The sequence below is a fragment of the Pipistrellus hanaki genome, assembly GCF_964339955.1.
Source record: "Pipistrellus hanaki genome assembly, chromosome: 18".
Lineage (NCBI taxonomy): Eukaryota > Metazoa > Chordata > Mammalia > Chiroptera > Vespertilionidae > Pipistrellus > Pipistrellus hanaki.
In genome coordinates, this window is record NC_140520.1 from 22088852 (window position 1) to 22109453 (window position 20602).

A 20602-nucleotide genomic window follows, 5' to 3' on the forward strand; every position below is an offset into this window, starting at 1 on the left:
TGTGGCTCCACTTATACGTGGACAACCCCCCCCACCCCTCCCCCAATAAATATATGGTTGGTCCTCTGTATCTGCAGTTTTATATCCTGGGATTCCTCCAACCTGGGATCTAAAACAGTATTTTTGATCTGTGATTGCAAATCCAGGGATGGGAATCCCCAGATGCTGAGGGCCAACTGTGTGCATTATTCTAGGCCAGGGGTCCTCAAACTTTTTATAGTGGGGGCCAGATCACGGTCCCTCAGAGAGCTGGAGGGCCGGACTATATGAACTACTAATTCCTACTGTAACACCTCGGCTGCGCTCACTGCCCAAAAAACCTGGCAGGCCGGATCAGACTCCTCTGCGGGCCGCATGTGGCCCTCGGGCCGTAGTTTGAAGACCCCTGTCTAGGCCATGCTATAGAAGGGACTTGAGCACACAAGTATTTTGGTACCTGCAGCGGGGATCGTGGAACCAATCCCCCCAGATACTGAGGGATGGCTATAGTTAAGTTTTGGGGGAGTCAAACGTTTTTGAAAAGGGGGTAGGACAGCTTGATGACAATGAGTTGAATAAGTTCTCCTGAGCTTTCTGTTCACTGGCAGGGACTGGGAAGTTATGGTCTCGTTGCCTTGGTTTATACTTTTCTGAACAGCCACGCCTGGTGCTGCTGTTCCTCCCACAGTGGTTTCTGCTTGTCCTGGACCCTATTCCTCTATAGTGACTCCTGTTGTTTTGGTGTCACTACATTCTTAGATTATTATTTTTTTTTTATGCCAGATCATGATCTGGTAGAGATGAGCATCCTGGAATTTTCATTGAAATTGTGTGTTCTTTTTGGAACTGGGAAGAAACAGAGGCTAAGGATAAAGATTATGGGGAAGAGGGAGTTGGAGACCAAAAGAACAATTGTCTAATGGCTTTGACCATGTGATCACTCCTTCATGGGAAAAGGGTCATGTTCTATGGGGTTGAGTGTCCAGGATTAACTTTTAGAGCAGCCCTGTATATAGTTTTGGGATTTATGGTATTTTAGATAAGTTCATGGAATAGAAAAATCTATTGAAGACTAACTTTTTAGAACTACTTACATCTACTACAAATGATGAAAATTTGTGGGAACATCTGTAACACAGCTGTCATAAAATTTGTTTACTTGATCGGGACTGCTTTAGAAGCTCACACTGGTTCCTTTACTGCTATTTTCTGCATTTTTGCCGCATGCCAAGAAGTAAATTAACACCAACGCTTGGGTAATTAGGGCTCATTCAGTTTCGTGGCTATTCTAAGATTTTGGTTCTAAACTTATGTCCATTTGAAAGCTCTCCTGTGCTGGCACAGGACATGGATGGTGGAACCAGGATACCTACCAAAAGATGGACTGATTCTGAAATTAACGTATTTCCCAGATGTTTGGAGAATGGAGGCTTGTTTTCTGTGTGTCCTTGTGTGTGTCTCTGTGTTTTTATAGGACAGCCCCTTGGGGAAGGGAGGATCTGCTTTTTGGATTGGGACATAAAATAGGTGTTAAATTTTTGTGTGGACACTTGTGAGTTTGTATTGCCATGTCTGTGACAGATTGAAGAGGCAACTTTGTCTTGAGGAAGTAGCTGTTGGGCAGGGTGGTGTTGGAGCGAAACCCCAAGGCAGTAACTAAGAGCAGACTCGTTCACATCTCCAGTGACTTTCAATTATGAAACAGGCCCCGGACGCTCTGACTCAGCAGCCTTTTCACCATGCCTGGCTAAATAGACGTTGTTTTTGAACCTCACAGCAGTACCTCGCTCCCTGCTGTCTTTTGTTCATCCTGCTAACACACAGCTGTTTTGTTCATACATCATTTTGTGTTCAGCTGCCCGGTCACTTCCTACGGTGAATAATGGACACATGGGAATTTGAACACCCAAGTGTGTGCTTATTCAAACAGGAAGTCTCAAGGAAGCGCAGTATCCTCATCAGAGGAACAAAAGGTGGAACGGGAAAGGCCACGGCGGATTCTAAGCCTGAACCATCTGCAGGGAAGCAGCTGACAGCTCCTGAGATACAGACACTCTGCAGCTTCAAGGTGGGATCCTTTCTTCAGAACTTGATTCATTTTTTAAAAAAACGTCTGGAGTCTCCCACCCTCATCCATGAAATAGACAGAAATGGAGGTGAACAAAGTAACGTGACAGCTCTATCCGTGGGAAAGCGTGTGGATCTTAGGAAAGAAGCTGCAATAAACTCGCCTTTACAGAAGGCGACAAACACTGTCCCCAGGTATCAGCCAAGAGGTGGACTTCACAGGGACTTGGAGAGCGGACAGGGCGGATGGAAAGATGAAATTCTGCGCAGCCTTTGGTCACTGAGCTGGAGGACTGTGAGATAAAGGAGAGAGTGGGTTCTACGCAGGAAGCAGGCACTCTAGCAGAGCCATGGCGGTGAGGACTGTGTTGCCTCTGAACCTCCTGCTCACGGGTGCACCATGGGATGGAAAAACCCACGCTAGGCAGAGAACGTGCATCACTATTGGGACTGAAACACATTCATGCGGGTGATTTTGCTCGAGGAGAACAGTTACACGATGGTTATGATGAAAATATGACTGTCCCATTTTAAATGAATTAAGAGAGGTTAATGAGTTAGGAAGCCAAACAAGTGAAGGTGGAGTTATTGTTGATGACCACAGTTGGGATTTCTTCTCTGAACGCTTGTTTCATACAGTTTTTGTGCTGGAAACTGGTAATGGTATTGTACCAAAGACTTGAAACAAGGGATTATAATGAGAAAAAACTAAAAGATAACGTCCAGTGTGAAGTTTTTCAAATTCTTTATGAAGAAGCATTAGCATTAGCATCCTACAAGGAAGAAATAGCGCACTGGCTGCCCAGTAATAAACCAGGAGATTTAGAGGATAATATCAATCAGATATTGAAGTGGATTGAGAATGGATCAGAGATCATAGCTCTTGACTTACAAGACTGGCCACTTTACAATCACTCTTAGTATTTCCCTGCCCACATCATATAAATTGTCCAATTATTAGTAAACCCCTTTTGTTAAAATTGTGCTGCAGAATTAGTAGGTGAATAGTATAAAGGTTTATGTTTGTTTTGTGTTTTTTTCCCCCATGAGAAAGCTGAACAACCTTAAGTGTAATGAATATAATGTTATTAAAGATTGGGACTAAAAACAGTCATCATTTCATGCTTCAGTTGCTAAAGAATAAATAAATCTGGCCAAATGTGTGGATGAATATCTTTTAAGTTTATTCTAGAAGAAAATGAACATGATCTCTTAAAATAAAACTGAAGTCTAAAGATAAAGTGAAAAATGTGTTTACCACCATATAACACTCCAGGACAAAACATAAGGCGCCGAAGAGAAGGATAAAAACTGTGGGACTGCAGGAGATCTGATTAGAGCTGATCAAGATAAGTGACTTCACGGAGAATTTTTAGATTCCTACCAACTCTGAGATTCTTTGATTATCTGATAGAGGACTTGTTAGGACCAGTCAAATCCTGATTTTAGATTTAAAAATGAAAATGAAATCTCCAAAAGAAGGGGGAGCAAACAATTTATATTAAGCAAGTAGGGCAGCAATGCTTAACCTTTTTCATCGTGTAGCACATATAAAGGAATTACTAAAATTCTGCAGCACACCACAAAATATATATATTTTGCCATTCTGACCAAAATAATAGGTATAATTTTGATGGATTCATTCATTCATGCCAGATGGCTAATGTTGTGTTGGCTGTTGCCATTTGTTATTTGACAATCTAAGAGAAAAGAGGTCAGTGTCCCCTGACTAAATAGGTATTTATTGCATGTTTTAAAAATTCTTGCGGCTCATTTAGTTGAAAATTGCTGAGGTAGGGTGATGCAAAATGCTAAAGAAAAAAAAAATTCATTTTGGGCCTTTATTAATGGGAGCAATGGTATTCAAACCAAAGGAGTATTGGTTGTGTTCATTGTATGGTTGGAACTCTGCCCCCAATCCCAGTTATAGTAAACATGTTTACACCGCGTGGGTGCTGCATCTTTTCTTGATTCCATTTTCTTCCCTTTTGCCTGTTTATTTGGTAATGTCAAACTCATGGCAAATTTCAACTCCGTGAAGATTTTATCTTAATATTTTAATTGATTTTTAGAGATAGAAGAAGTGAAAGAGAGAGAGAGAGAGAGAGAGAGAGAGAGAGAGAGAGAGAGACAGACAGACATTGATGTAAGAAAGAAACATGGATTGGTTGCCTCCTACACATCCCCTATTGGGGTTTGAGCCACAACCCAGGCAAGGGCTCTGACCGGGAATCAAATCAGCAACCATTTTGGTGCATAGGACAACACCCAGCCAACTGAGCCGCACCAGCCAGGGCTCTAGGACGATTTTGTTAATTTCTGGTTCCTCCTGCCCCTTGCATAGCACTTGCCATTACCTTATTGGATATTCATGTATACCTTTCTAAAATCAGTACAACAAACATAGTGCGTGCCTATGATGTAAGAGGTGCCATCTTCTATTGTTTTCTCTATTTCCCCATTAGACTCGTTGGTTGAGAACAAGTTGAGTTTATTGATTCATCTAACAAAACACTTCCCGAGTGCCTGTGTATAAAAGGTGCCACAAAGCGCTGGAGACAGGGCAGGGAAGACCTGGAGCTGAACTTCTGGGTGAAAAGCATGCAGTTCAGAGGACCTGACGCAGGGAGGGTTTTTATTGGCCTTTTTTTTTTTTTTTTTTTTTTTTTTTTTCCATTGGCTCTTAAGATTCATAGCGTATAGCATGATACCTTTCCTCTAGGGGTTCAGAAGTTTGCTGAACGAGCGAGTTCCTATTTCTATGAGGCTGTGGTCACAGAATGCAGATGCAGGTGAGAATGGCAGTTTTGTGTAGATTTTCCCAAGGTGGGCTCTGCCTTTTACATAGGGTTGTCGGAACTTAAGTGGAACGGGATGGCTAGTGCACGGTGTAGCTTCCTTACCAACATCCTTAGGTAAAGGCTATCCACAGTAGCAGAGAGCCCCAACAATAAAGTTGTTTAAAAAACGTTGGTTTCCCTTTCATGGGGTGGTCCCGAGGTAGGTGGGCAGCTGGGTTGATCGATCCACACAGATGATCCTTTCATCTTTATGCTCTGACATCCATCCTTTGGGGTGTGGCTCTCATGTGTGTGATGGAAGTTGGATGATAGACTCTTCTGTACTCCACATGGGAAGATAACGGTACTGCCGAGAAGTGTGTGCTTCCTTCTTAAGACAGAGACCCAAAAGCGGCACATCATTGTGTCATCTGCCACTGCAGGGTGCTTAGTCACCTGGCCACTTCCTGTAGGCGGTGGAGGCTGGGAAATGTAGGCTTGCTGGGCACCTGTACCCAGCCACACGTCTGTTACGGTGACAGAGGGAGAACCGATTTTGGCAAGTGGTTCTGGCATGCCAACACTCCTACTCTGGTCATGTCCTTGCCAGCGCTGTGTGCGAGAGCCTACCTCTCCCGGGTTCTGGTCTTCCTGGAACACCTTCTTTTAGAGGCTCCCATTCTGTGGCTCAGAGTTTTAGGAAATGGATCTAGAAAAAGTAGCAACCGCTGTGGACCCTCACACCCTCGGGCTTCAGGAGAAGAGGCTCTGCTAAAGCGGATGCCTGCTCATCCTGCTCTTCTCTGCAGGCTGCCTCGACTCCCTACCTTTGCAGAATTCGTTCTGTCCTGAGACAGGACCAGGCTGGCACTGAGACCTTGCCTTGGCGTGGAGTGCGTAACAGACCCAGGGCGGAGGAGCACTGATTTAGTTGACAGTCCTGAGCATGTTTACCTTGGGCTCTGATGGATGAATCAAGTCCGCTGTGAAATCCAGATGTGTTTTAGATTGAGAATTCCAGGAGTGATAAAACAGTGCCTGTTGTTTGTGCCACTCGCCACTTGAACATCCTGTCTTGTTCTGGAATCTTTGTTAATGTGTTGACCTTTTTCTTGAATATGAGTTCACGGAGGGCAGGAACTGTGTGTAAATTCATTAGATCAGTAAGTCAGAGCTGGGTACTTATGGATCAGAGTAAATTTAGTAAAATGGACGTGTACACATAACAGCCACAGCAGTAGCAGTACCCCCAGCCAAACAAACACTTTTGTATTCCTGCAGCGAAACGTGTTTACACTGTAGGCTGATTAAAGGCTGCAAGGACCTCACACTAAGTTTAAGTCATAGCTTGTTGTCAAGTGTCAGGAAAATCCTCTGCTCTTGAGCACTTTTTGAATTTTGGTAAGTTGCATCACATTTATATTGTTATACTACTTCTATAGATAGTAATATTAGGACTACTAAAGTCTATCTCAAAATTTGGCACCCAATAGGCACTTGGTAATTGACGATTGTCTAACTAAATGAATAAAGCCCACGTACTAGGAACTTTTGTTTGGTCAAGGGAAGAATTTTAACACTTACTTTGAGAATTTGAGTGGATGGGTTATCAAATTACAGCAAGAATATTTAGAAGTACATAAAAGAGCGTTATAGAAATGTTTAAGTGAAGTAGTAGTGGTTGAATTCTAACTTAAAATACCTATTCTAAGAAAAAGTATTTTTTCCTTGTGTTTTTTTTTTTGTTTTTGTTTTTTTGTTTTTATTTATAAAAATGCTATTTCATCTCCCATACATATGCATAGTTTGTCAGGAACCTGGCTGCACTAAAGCCATCTCATTTGAGATACTTTTTGAATTGGAGTTAATTCTGATTTCTTGTTCTCAGAAGCAGATATCTGGGTCCTTCCTCTATTCATACTTTATTCATCTCCCCATTTTCCTACCTACTTAGCACAGCTTTGTTTTTCTTTCTGTCCTATTGTTTTAAATTAGTAGTAAATCAGTGTCTCTTGGAATCTTAAAAAAAAAAATCTCTCATCTTGAGGATGAGCGTACAGATGGTTATAAATGATTTCTTTTACCTGTTGAGTTCTCTCAGCTTGGCTTTTGCTTTCTAAAAGATTGTGATCTCCTTGAATTACTCTTTTTTTTTTTTTTTTTTTCTTAGTCAAACTCGTTATCTTCATTTGCTCAGGGAGAGTCCTTTGCCATCACCCTTTGCCTAAAATATGTCATGTCCTTTGGGCTTTATCATTCCAGTATTTTTTTTTTTTTAAAGGAATTTGCCTTCTCAATACATTCTTTCAACATGCAGAAGGATGAAGACAGCAGTGGGTATTGCACCACTCATTGGGTCACTTGAGCATGCTGTCTTGTTCTGGCATCTTTTTCATGTGTCTTTCCTCACATGAGTTCACTGAGGACAGGAAGTATGTCTTAAACCACTAGGTCAGCAGGTTAGGGCAAGGTACTTGCCTCGCGAAATGATAGGCGTTTGCATGTGCTTTGGCTGTCTTGATGAACCAGAAAACTCAATTCGAAACGGATAGGGGAAGCATAGGGCTAAATTTAACAAATATGTGCAGGCTAATTTCCGGACATCGCCCTATTGTGGACAGTAATAATAGAAGACCTGCCTGTGTGTTCCGATGCATTTTCTCTTCAGAACAGGAAAGCGGCTGAAACCCACTAATAAACGTGTTCTTTTTAGGAAGCCTCCTCTTCCTTTCCAGGATCCACCATGCCAAGTTCAGTACCTTTCTTTTTTTAGGATGGCGGAGTTTTCTCAGACTTGAGACTTGAAGAATTTCTGTCTCACTCAGTATAAAGTCCTGCAAAGGAGGTGTTTAAATTCCTTCTCTGTGTCATTTGAAGGTTATTACAATGTCCCACTTCCCTTTTAAACTCTCAGTTCTGATTGCCAGCAAACCCAGAGGTTATTTCTCGGTGAGGAAATCTGTTGTCACTTAGGCTAGTGGTTCCCAAGGGCTCACCAGTAACAAACAGGTCACCTCTGGAGTTTTTTTTGAAATAAGTCATGTGGATTACCGTGAAGTGCTGTTCAGTATTTGCAGGTAAATACAAGATAAAAGAGATAATTATATGGTTTATGCAACTGATTGTTTCAGTGCACAGAGGCCAGAGTAGGAGTGAAAACTTCTTTATGAAGTAAATGAGTAGAGGAGCCCTTCTTCCAACCCTAAGTACCCACGACCCCGGATTTTGTGTTTCATTCCCTTGCTTTCAAAAGGAGATAGTTTTATCATCCTTAGACAATGGATTGCTTGTTTTTTGAGTTTATAAGGATGGTTTTACTATGTGCAGTCACCTACTGCAACTTGCTTTTGTCACTCAGTACATTTCTAAAGTGTAATAATGGTAATGAGTTCATTTGCATCCTTCTGTAGGATTTCTATTAAGCGATTATACTACAGTGACTGATTGGTCATCCTGTTGATAGACTTGTTGTTGTTGTTGGTATGAATAATGTTCTGTGAATATTCTTACACGTCTCCTGATGTTCATGTGTGAGAGTTTCTGATTGAGTTGCTAGGTCATAATAAGTATTTTCAGTTGTATGAGATCATGTAACTAGTTTTCCACAGTGGATATGCCAGTTGAATGCTCACCAGTAGGGTTAATATAAGGCTTTTGACCCAAATTTAGTATTGTTAGAATTCTTAAGTTTTTTCCATTTGATGGTCTAAAATGATATTTCAGTGGCTTAATTAAAGGTTAAGAATCTTTTCATGTGTTTATGGGTCTTCCATATTTCATTTTCTGTAAAGCGTCTCCGTGTTTTTTGCCCTTTTTTCCTTAGAATTCTTTATATATTCTGGGTACGGATCCTCTATCTGTTACGTACTGTCTGTATTTTCTACCAGTGTGTGTGATTTGTCCTTTTTATATTCCTTATGATATCTTTTGAACAGAATCTCTTAATTTTAATATGATAAAGTGTACCAGTGTTTTCTCTGGTAGTTAACCTTTTTTTTTGTCTTCATATATTTTCTTTTAAGGATCTTCTAAAATTTTAAAATTTGCATTTTACATTTAAGTTCTTAATCCATCTGACATTGATTTGTGTGTTGTCCTTAACTTCTTGGGCAAACCCCTTTCAAACTTAGTCTTCTAGTTTAGTTATATCCTATCTGTCTTTGGGCCTTTGCTCTTCCACATGAATTTTAGAATCAGGTTATCAAGTTCTTCTATAACCTCTATTTAGATCTTGATTGAAATTACATGAACTTTATACATCCATCTGGGTTGAATTGATACCTTGACAATATTGAGTCTCTCTATCCATGAACATAGTATAATTTTAGCCTTTCTTTAATGAATTCCAGTAATGGTTTCTAATTCTCTCTACCTAAGCGTTGGCCTTTTTCTGTTAGATTTAATCCTGGATACATTTTATCTTTTATAATTTTTTTTTAAAATTAACATTTTCTACATGTTGGTTGCTGGTGTATAGGAATGTCACTGGTTTTTGTATGTTGATCTTATAACTACTTGCTTAATTCTCTGATTAATTCTGATAATTTGTCTTTAGAGTCTCTTGGGTTTTATAAGAAGACAATCACTGTAAATAATGACACTTGTTTCTTCCTACCAATCCTTAACTGTTTTATTTATTTTTCTCTTTTCTTTGTCAATTAGAACAATATACAAAATTTCTGTTTAAACATTGCCCTTAAATACTGTGATTCCCAAAGCTTTGCTAATTTAAAAGATGAGAAATGTTTTTATTTTAGGTTGCATTTCTTTTGTTGAGGCTATTTTTTATTCTGTGGCATAATATTTATTTCTGTAAGCTACCTCACTTCCTTTTTTTGTAAAGAGATGTGGCATTAATACAAAATTTTTTCCAGCTTAGTTTTTGACTTTTTTTTTATTTTTTTTTTTTTTTTTTTGCTATTAAACCACTGGAAGAAATATTTTGGGCACAGATTTTAATGGATTAAAATAGCTCTAAACTATTAAACTTAGTAATAGTTAGGTCCTACTCACTTCTTTGGTAAAATTAGTTACCAAATTAGTTGCTATCCATATTGTTTGACCTGATAAGTGGTAATTTGAATAATGAAAAGTTTAATATTTATAAAATTCAGTGAAGACTTGATTAATACATTTATGTCCCTAAAACACAAAGCAAACTGTCTCCATGGCAACTCCAGGAGGCCCTGTTGGAGGTACCTGGGCTTTATTAAGTTTTCATAACTGAATCACTCTTGATTGCAGAGTTTGATAAATTTCTCAAGCTCCTGAGCTGTTTTAGGACAGTCTTCTTGGTTTTCCTATCATGAATGTGGGTCATAGGCTTTAAGCTCTTTCCTCCTCTTCTCTTTAAAATTTAATACACTTTGAAACCTCATTTATATCTGAGAAATGGATTGAACTTAAAGTTCTTTGAACAAAGAATGGTGAATCTGTGTGACTTGGTAGAAAGTTTGTCTGTACAATGTAAAATGTGATAAATGTCATGTCTTTTGAGTTCTTGGGATAGATAAGACCCACGTATCATTCATCTGTAAACCCCACAGAAATGGTTCTGAAAGGAGTTATAGTATTGTCACTTTAGGGCCATATAGTGGACAGGTGGCGGGGAGGGGGTCTCAGAGAGGAGAGGAGAGGAGGCAGTCCCACACAATAAAGAATTGCCTGAATCCTGCCCATCTGTGGGATTTCCCAGGAGACATTTATACTATTAAAAAACCCAGTTATAAAGATCTGAGCCTAGTCTATAACTTTGTCTTCATACATAAACACAGTGGTTTTATAACATGATTTTATTGTACATAATTTCTCATGAATACAAGTGCCATGTAAGTCAATATTTTTTGAGCTTAACAACAAGAGTTTACAATCAGGAAAGTCATTTTGCTGCCAACAGTGTCTCTTGTGGTGTTCAGATTGCCCATACAACACACAGGCAGACCACAGTCTGAGGGATTCTGTGTATGTATTGCATATTCTTACTTAGCCTCTTTTCTAAAGTATCAGATGTTAAAGAAAAGTGTTGATAACATTCAGTTGAAATTTGCCTTTACAGTTCTTCCTACATATGAATAGTAACCAACATGTTATTTTCCTCTGGAACAGTGAGATAATTAAATTAAGTGGAATATTTTATAAGGAAACAAGCTGATCACATTGGCAGAAGTATATCATCGTTCCTCATGTTCTCCACTCTGATAGTCTGTAATTTGTCCTGACATGTTATACCTACTCAGTTAAAGCGATAATCCTCTCTGTCTCAAAACATCAGGTGAATCTAGTCTGTGATTACTTCTGACGCCAGTTTTCATTGCAGGGTTTACCTGTACCTCTGCCCCTTCATTGTCTGTGTGTCTTATACAGAATGGCATCCAATCCTATTTTTTAAAATTCTAACTTATGATGTAGTGAGTAGGTACAAGTGTCAGATAGGTTTGCCATGCCTTCTACTGTAGTAATCCCCAAGATTTGAAATTAGCATGTTTTCTTTTAATTCTGGTTTACATTATAGTTTGGGACACGCGAGCGCGCATACACACACACACACACACACACACACACACACACACACACCCTAGTTGGAAGTCATAGATGTTGTAGATTACATAACTTAAGGATTTCATTTCATTTGGGGATAGTAATGTGGAGGCATTACAGAATGTTTATTATAAGAAAGGAGCAGGAGTCTGGTGGCTTGAGAATCATCATGTGCAGTCTCCTGTGTCCTGCCTCCGAGTTCTGCCCCGCGCTCCCCCGCCCCCCACAACCCAGTCTGTTGTACTTGGAAGCCAAAGCATCTTCCCAAATATCAGGTGTTAGTTATTGACCCAAGTACTATCTTGTATTAACTTTTTGGTTTCACCAACTGGAGACATGGAAGGTAGGGGCTATATCTTAAATTTCTTTGTATCTCCAACATTAACATAGTTCTTTGCAACTGGTGTGTATTCCAGAAGTGCTTGCTGATATATTTAGTCTACACCTCCCCACTCCCCCCATTATGGTAGGAAGTTGGAGGAAGTTCTCCATATTTCCTTGTAACTCTCCCTATTCGTTGAAAAAGCACAACTGCTTTTTCAGGGAGTCTCAGTGGTGAGTGTCATCATAATGTTTTCCATGGTGGAGGGGCATATACATCGCTTTTGGTTGTAGAGAAGATGTATAGGAATGGAAAGGCCTTAATACTTGTCTGAGAGTAATTATAGCATTCAAATAATGTGTGGTGGAAGCATTTAAAATGTTTACTTTAAAATTGTTTAATTGTAGTAAAAGAAGTCATGCTTTTTAACTTTATATAAAAAGGTATGTCAACACTGTATTGTTGACCTTTTAAAAATATTTTGATTGATTTCAGAGAGGAAAGGAGAAGAAGAGAGAGATAGAAACATCATTGATGAGAGAGTATCATTGGTTGGCTGCCTCCTGCACGCCCCACACTGGGGCCCCTCAGCATGTACCCCTGACCGGAATCAAACCCCGGACCCCTCAGTCCACAGGCGATGCTCTTTTCACTGAACCAAACCAGCTAGGGCAATATATTGTTGACTTTTGATAGCTGTTTTCTCCAATGTGGAATTTGATTTATTGTGTGAGATTTGTTTTTGTTTCCTAGAGAGGAAATTTGTTTTTCTTGTCCCTAAACACCGTATTCTTCCATTCTTACCACATTGTAAAAAAAAAAAAAAAAAAAAAAAAAAAAAAAAATCAATCTGGACCATCTCTCTTCTGTGTGAGTTATATTTTTTATTTATTTTTTACTCTGGATACAGCAAGAGCTGGGGCAGTACCCCTGGTAAATCATATCTGTATTGGGTAGCATTTTACGTATGTTTTTGCGCATTGGTCTTCCAAACTCAATATCCTTGCCTGATTGGGCTTTGCATCCTATACGCTGGAAATACAGGTCCCAATCAATTATCTACTAATTGATCTTTATCCGTCAGATTTCAAATAGTTGCTATTGATCACACTGGAGTGTAGGGTTTCATTGCCTGTTGACTCTGCCTGTGGATTTTATTACATTGTTTAATTGTTTAAAAGTAATTTTTGTCTGTATTTATATATTTATCCCATCCTTTGTTAGAAATGTAGGTTACTTCAATTTTGTGACTATTGCCAATAATGCTTTGATATACTTGCCTAACTTTATGTGCCTTTCTGGTTGTTTTGTTAGGCAGAATTCTTTGAATGAAAAGAATTGCATATTTGTAAGGCCTGTAGGTGTTTCAGTCTTAAACTCTTAACAGTCAGAGTGTATCTCTTGCTCTAAAAATTCCCCATTTCTCCTCTCCTTTTAATGTGAGGTAGTCAGATGTCCTTTTGACTAGTCAAAATGATGTTTAAATGTCCAATATTCAGGAATTAGCAAATCATGACTGCTTTGGATGCAGCTCTGATTTTGGTTGTTACAATGGATTAAGATGACTACCAGTGTTTTGAACACTTGTCCCTCTGCCTGTGGGCTGGCCTGTTACCTTCTTGACCCATATGGGTAGAAGGTAAGATGACATACCAGTTCCAGAGAAGTGAAGTTTCCACCTGGGTCTCCTAAAGCCCAAGCGTCATGGAGAAGTCTGACTACCCTACAACCAACAGGCTTGAGAGGACGTGGACAGGCACTCTGGTGGCTATTCCCAGCTGTGTCCAGCTACCCATCCCATCCCCATCAGGGCACCATGTATGACCACCCCAGCTGCCAGATGCATACTACCAAGTGACTTCAGTCAACACTGTGTGGAGCGCAAGAACCACCCAGCTGAGCCCTTCCCAAATTCCTGACTCTCAAAATCATGAGATATAAAAACAATGGTTGTCCTAAGCCACTGGGCTTTAGAGTAGCTTGCTGTGCAGCAGTAGATAAGTGGAACAGTTTTGAGCCTCTGGGGTATTGATATGAGAGGCTAAGCTTTTCTTTCCCAAGGGGAATTAGCCTCTCTTCCTTCCTGGAACATTGCTTAAAAAGAACCTGTGGACTCCCTCCCAGCAGAAATTGCCCTTCTCCTTGGCTTCTACTGGAGAGCAGTGGGAAAGGAGCCAGAGCTATCCTGAGGCTGTGCGTTTTTTGCATGAGAACTGAAGCTTAGCTGAAGTTTCAGACCAAGTTCCTATCACTGCGTCTTGTGTCTGAGAAAGCAGGCTCTTTTCTGGTCGGTATTCCTGTTGGCTACTGAATGGAAGACAGGTGCTGGGACCACCTTTAAGCTGATCCCCAGCAAAGCCTTAAATGCGGTAGCAGTAAGAAAACTTTTTATAAAGATTTTATAAAGGTCTCATGTAATTCAAAACTTGCCCTGTATGAACACCTGACCTTGCCGATCCCAGAGTATTTGTTGTCCAGTGGACAAGTACCCCATCTCTCAAGCCTGATTTGAGCACTCTTATTCCTGAGGGCTCTTCACTGAGTGTCCCCTCTCCCTCCGCCCCCAGCTCATTGATCTTACCCTCCATCCTCATTCTTTGGTACCACTTGTTTAAAGGGACCTCAGAGACCTCAGAATTCATTTCACCACCACACCCATTTCACAGAAGAAGAAACTGGAGTCCAGGGAACCGAGTGGTTGCCTAAGGTCAGGTTTCTCACCTCTCACTGGTCCTCTTTCCACTACTCTGCGCACCATCTCAATTTTTGAGCTTCTTTAAAAAACAAAACCCCAAAGAAATAGGACTAGGAGGTTATGTATATAGACCTGTACCTAGTAGGACAGAGAAGCCTCTTCCAGGTATGCTCCTGCTCACAGTCTATATACCTGTCGTATTTAGAAGGTAGGTATAATAATTGAGTAATTCTGTCTTATTTAAGCTCACACACACCATAGGTATAATTTACTAAGCACCTATTGCGTGCAAAGCTTTGAGGACCATGGGCTTTATCAGAGAGTCTGTGCCTTGGAGAGCTCACGGCCTCCTGGGCTGTTAAGAGGCCGTGGGAATAAGGAGGCCTTCGGGAAACCTGTTGTTTTTCCCACAAGACAGATACAGAGAGACACAGATAGGTGCCCACCCAGTTCTCTCCGCTTCTCATTTGCTAGTGGCAGGTGTGTTTATATTTCAGAGCAGCCGGGGTGCCTGCTTCATAGCTTTCTGGAGGCATTTCATTCTGGAGGTCTGCTTTCATTCTGTGCCCCTCCTTAGCCACCTTTGATGGGTAAACAGATTTCAGGATGCAGGCTAGTGTCCAGTTTGACTAGTTTGCCTGTGTCTCTGGAAACTTCCTGGACCATCCCAAACCACACAGAAATTTATTTTAAAAACTTTTATAACAACTTTCAGATTAGCCTAAGCTGGTGGGGGTGGGAAGTTGAAAACATACATTGTACATCAACTTCATTTAGTCTCTCTGAATGTTTTTTTTGGTTATTTCTTTTCCTACCAAAATACTGTATCCTCACTAAATGTATGTATATTTTTTAGGTGCAGTTGAACACCTAAAAAGTAACCAATTCATAATTAAAGGTCATCTTTAGGATTTGTTCTTGGTTAGCAAATATTAGCAGACCTCATCTCTTTCTAAATATAAGCCATCAGTTTATGTCATTGAGTATATTTGGCCATTCTAAAAAGAGACTCTCTCATTCTAACCTGGGAGGACATTTAGTTTTTTGTCTGTGATGTAGTTTCCTAAAACTTCACCACTTTTGGCTGTTTGATCTATCCTAAATGTAGTCAGTTCTTGGAAATATACTTACCGGTAAAGACACAATTTAAAGATTTTATCTCAAGCCTGCTGGTTGTGTGGCTGAATGAATGTGAGTTTTGGTTAATAGTTGTATTTTATACCAATAGCATAGGGATATTGGGGTTGACTGAATTTTTACAATGTTTTAGTTTCCTTCTTCTTTATGGCTGTCTGATTCTTGAAATGAACACATTACTTTTTTTGTGGTGAAAACTGTGGTTATATTTTAATTTGCTTGGCAGGTGTAGATTTAAGCCTGGTCTTGTTTCTTCTCTGCATTTATTATCATAGATAATAGTGAGTGATATTGTTTTTCTGTCCCCAGGAGAGAATGGTGGATTTGGTGGATCTGAGAGTCTGCTATGTGAATGACTCATTAGAAAACACATCTTGCAGGGTTTAGGTTGAAGTTTTGTAGTTCTTACACATCTTTTCCATTTTCCTGTAACATTTTCTATGTCTCAATGTGTAAATATTTTATCTCTACTCATACTAATATTTCCTGTTAAGCAAATTAAAATTGTTTATCTAGACTTGAAGTAGTTTTAAAAAAAAAAAAATTTTTTTTTATGTCTCTGGGTGTGGGTGTTCTAAGTACCTCCCAGAAAACCTCCAGGAATTTTTGCCCACCTACTTGGTTTCCCTGGAGGGTGAAAGAAGGTGATTAATGAAGGAGGGAAAAAAACCACAAAACCCTCACACACACACACACACACACACACACACACACAAAACCACAAACAAAAAGCTACTGACATGTTTATTAAAGATAAGACTCATCAGCTCCAATCTCAGCTGCCAAGGACTCTTCACATAAGGTAATATGGATATGTTGTTCTGTTTTGTAGTATGTAGCATTTTCTTTCTTTGGAATAAAGTCTCCAGAGATTTTCTCGGAAGATAGCTATACCAGGGCAGGATCTGCTTTGTTTTGTTTCTCAGTTGGGTGGGTATTTAAAGGAGGCAATTGCTTCCATTGTGTCCCCTGAAGCAGCTTATTGCTTAGCTTGTGATTTTTAGAATCTCCTGGTAGTGAAGTGGTCTCGACATCAAGCCTTCACAAGCAGAGCATCCATGCCCGGAGGAGACAGTGTTAGGCTAAACCTCCTGTTCAGAGGTCAGAGGGGCCTTCCCTGGGGATGATTTTACTAATCCAGGCGTGGCTTCCTGCTTTGAGAGGTGTTGTGCTTGAAGATTGATGGATGGACCATTCATAAGTTATATCTCGGTGGACATGACATCCCAGGTTCTGTCAGCCCGGTTGCCCTGTTCTATACCCACACTTGTGGTTTGTATTGACCCAAATGTGTGGTAGGAGATAATGAAGTGATTTGAGAAGCCATCTGCTCTAATTCTTTATTTTAGCCAAGGGAAGTAGCCAGGGTAAATTCCCTGCCCAGTGTGAGTCAACCATTAATGTGTGGCCGCTGTGGGCATAGAACCCAGGTCCCGCAGCAATCTATAAGAGAGTAAGGAGAGGACACAGATGTGGAACGGGGAGAAGACAAGGAGAGGGCCAGTCACGATGGATGCAGAGCACAGAATCTGGAGTCAGTTTGAATACCATCTACCACTTACAAGCTGTGTGATATTTGGACAATAACATTTTTCTGACTCTATTACCGTAGAGATCTTAGCGGATTAAATAAGATGGTGGTGTGGAGTGTGTGGCTCAGTGTGTGGGGACACAGCGAATGCTCCATCCTGGCAGCTGTTCTTATTCCAGGAGTTCAAGGCAGGAGGGGGGAAAGCAATGGGAGAAACGTGAGCAGTGTGGTAGCCGGGAGATGTATTAGGGCTCTCCAGAGGGGAGGAAATATATATGAATGGAGAGATTGATGATGAGAAATTGGCTCACGTGGTTATGGAGGCTGAGCTCTCCCACCATCTGCTGTCTGCAAGGTGGAGGCCCAGGAGCGCTGGTGGTGTGATTCCAGTCCGAGACCAGAGGCGCCCGAGAACCCGGGAGCCACTGATGGTGTCAGTTCCGGCCCGAGGGCAGAAGACCATCCTCAGCATCGCAGGCAGGGAGGTGGGAAGCAAGATGGGGTGAATCCTTCCTGCCTCTGCCTTTTTCTATTCAGGATTGGGAGATGCCCACCACATTGGGGCGTGCAATCTACTTCACTGAGTCCAATTCAAATGCTTAGGCCACCTGGAAGCACCCTCGCAGACACACGCAGAAATAATGTTGGATCTGAGCACCCCTTGGCCCAGAGGAGCTGTCACAGAAAAATAACCATCACAAGAAGGCTCTGCTGATGTTGAGGAGACAGTCTTCAGAACAAACCTTTTAAAACCTCACATCTAACCAGTTTCACTGCTTAGGAATCCTCCCGGGCTCCCCCTCACACATCTAAGAGCCTACGTGACCGCGTGCTCCGTGGTTACTGCTCGTATTTTAGTCCTGGGGAATCTCTTGCAGTTCCCAAACCGCAGGATGCATTTTCATTGCTTTTCTTAAGTAGCGGTTGTCCCTTTATCCTGTCCCACCGCTCCCCATTAGTCATCTTCCAAGACTTCATTCAAAAAATTCCACCTCTTGGACCGTGGTCTCCTCACTTCCTACCTTTCTTTACAGTGAATCAGTACTTCCATTGTGTTTCCATAGCACCCTGTACACAAGGTTACAGCAATTATTAAACTGTGTCCTCGTGATATGTTTACACGTCTGACTCACCCAATAATCATTACATTCCCTGACGTCAGGTCTTGGTCCTCTTTGTATCCCTAGTATTAGATTGGCACAAGATACTCATGAGATGCTTGTGAACGAGTGAATGAATGAATGAATGAATGATTGGAAACATAAATTACTCTGATTAGAGGTTATCCTAAGTTGAAAGAACAACACGAGTAGAGATAAGGGTGCAAAATTAGCCTTATTTTGATGGGAAGAACGAGACAGTTGAGTGGGAAAGAAGGGTCTGTGTTGGGAAGTGGGCTTGTGTAAATGAGAAGACTGGGTCACTTCGTTTGGAAGGCTTTCACCTGAAGTAGGGGTGTCGAACTCAATCAGAGAAGGGGCCAAAATCTAAAATCCAGCCTAAATCGCGGGCCGAATGGTTTACTGAACAGTCATAAACTGACAATGTCATAAACTGACAGCGGAGTGCAGTGATGACAGCGCGGTGCGGGCCACATTGCAAGGCCTGGCAGGCTGGATTCGGCCCGCGGGCCTTGTGTTTGACACATGTGACCTGAAGCAAAGGAGTTGAGCTGTCTTACGGAAGGGAGCCATTTAGGTTTCTTGTCAGAGGAGTGGCTTGCTTACACAGCAGAGTGAAGAGTTACGGGGAAATTCGCCTCGGGGTGGGATGGTTTGGAATGAGGAAAAGTTTGGATCCTGGAATACTATTAGTTAAAGGATTGCAGCGATCCAGATGTGAGTTAATGAGGGCTGAGAAAGGCAAGAGGAGAGACTTAAAACAACAAACCTCCAGCTCTGGCAAAGTGGTTCACTTTTAGGTTTCTCACATTTTGGTTTGCCAAGGTGTTATTTTTTTCCCCTTTCCCTCTTCCCTTCAAAAGTAAAGTCCTTTCTATTTAAGTCTTTGGCATGCGTGTCTAAAAACACCTAACTCTGAAAGTCTATACTCTGATTTTTCAAAGGGGAACAGAAGTTCTTTCTGTAATAACTCTTGTCTCCGGGGGTTTTTAAGCACATTTACATTTTTATTTATTTATTTCAGGTTAGGCTCATCTCTTGCTGGGCTGTGGGCCCAGAAGGAAGCTTGGGAAATAATTTGTCAGTTCTTTTGTCATTTACAAGCTGTACCTATAGTATCATAATAAATAGCATAGCTTCCTTCTGTCACCCTTGTCGTGGACAGTGACAATCGGAAAACAGCGCCTAAATCTCTTTTTTTAAAGTGTCTTTATTGTTGTAGAGTTAACTCTTACATTGTGGCAGGTGCAGGCACCAGGTGAGCAGGCGAGTTTAGGCTTTCCCTGGCATATCAGTGTGGCACGCAAGGACAATGACAGTGTGCGTGCTTATAAAGTTTTATGCAAGTGCACAAGCCCACAAAGGAATTCACATGCAGACAGAGCAGAACCAACCTAATTAAAGGCACACAAGTACACCACAGAGATGGAGAAAAGTTATCCCAATGTTTGTGTAAAAACAATTTGACTTATCTGTCTGCGTTAATTCATTTGATGTTTAAAGTTTTATATGTAATGCATCTAAGTATAAAAGTCAGGGTTCTCCAGAGAGACAGAACCAATAAGAGGTAGATATACACACACATCACAAACATACTCATCGTACATGTATGTATAAATCAACATATAATAAGTACATGCATACATAAATCTCTATATACTAATTTATTTTAAGGAGTTGGCTTACATATTTGTGGAGACTGGCAAGTTTGAAAACTCTGTAGGGCAGGCCAGCAGGCTAGAAATCCAGTTAAGAGTTTATATTGCAGGATTAAGCCCAAGAGCTGGAAACTCAGCCAGAATTTCTATGCTGCTGTCTGGAGGCAAAATTCCTTCTTCTTTAGGGAACTTCATCAGTCTTTGTCATTAAGGCCTTCACTTGATTGGATGAGGCCCACCCCTGTTAATCTGCTCTCCTCAGAGTCTACTGATTTAAATATTAATCAGAACTAAAAAATACGTGCACAGAAACATCTAGAGTGGTGTTTGACCAACTGTCTGGATACCATAGTGTAGCCAAGATGACACACAAAAGTAACCATTGTAGTGTGAATCTTTAATAGCAAGTGTTGAGACATTGTAAACGTTATAAAATTTAAATTTTGTTCGGTGTGAATATTTCTTTGGAAGCCCAGAGCTTTGACAAGAATCAGAAGTTCTTGACTCTGAGAGGCAGAAGGGTATGGAAAGAGCCAAGGATTAGAGCTGAGTGACTTGGGTTCAAATTCCAGTTCTGCCATTTATAATGTGTTTGACTTGGTCAAGTTTCTTAAACTTGATTTTCAGTTTGTTCATTTATAAAAGGACGTGTTACTTCATCAGACTACTTTGGTAACTAAAGGAGAGAAGGATCGTAAAACTCCTCATATAGTGATTGGCATATAGTGGCATTTAGTACATGAGGATTTACTATTGTGACTATTATTATTATTAT

At 40.7% G+C, this 20602-nt stretch overlaps 1 protein-coding gene and 1 pseudogene across 2 annotated transcripts in view; both read left to right on the forward strand.

The window, feature by feature from the left end:
- LAMC1 (laminin subunit gamma 1) overlaps window positions 1–20602 on the forward strand; it is a 104849-nt gene that overhangs the window by 11259 nt on the left and 72988 nt on the right. The gene's annotated exons all lie outside the window — the stretch shown is intronic.
- On the forward strand, window positions 1146–3201 carry LOC311613118 (adenylate kinase isoenzyme 6-like; annotated as a pseudogene). The gene has a single exon. The product of its transcript is annotated as an adenylate kinase isoenzyme 6-like (transcript).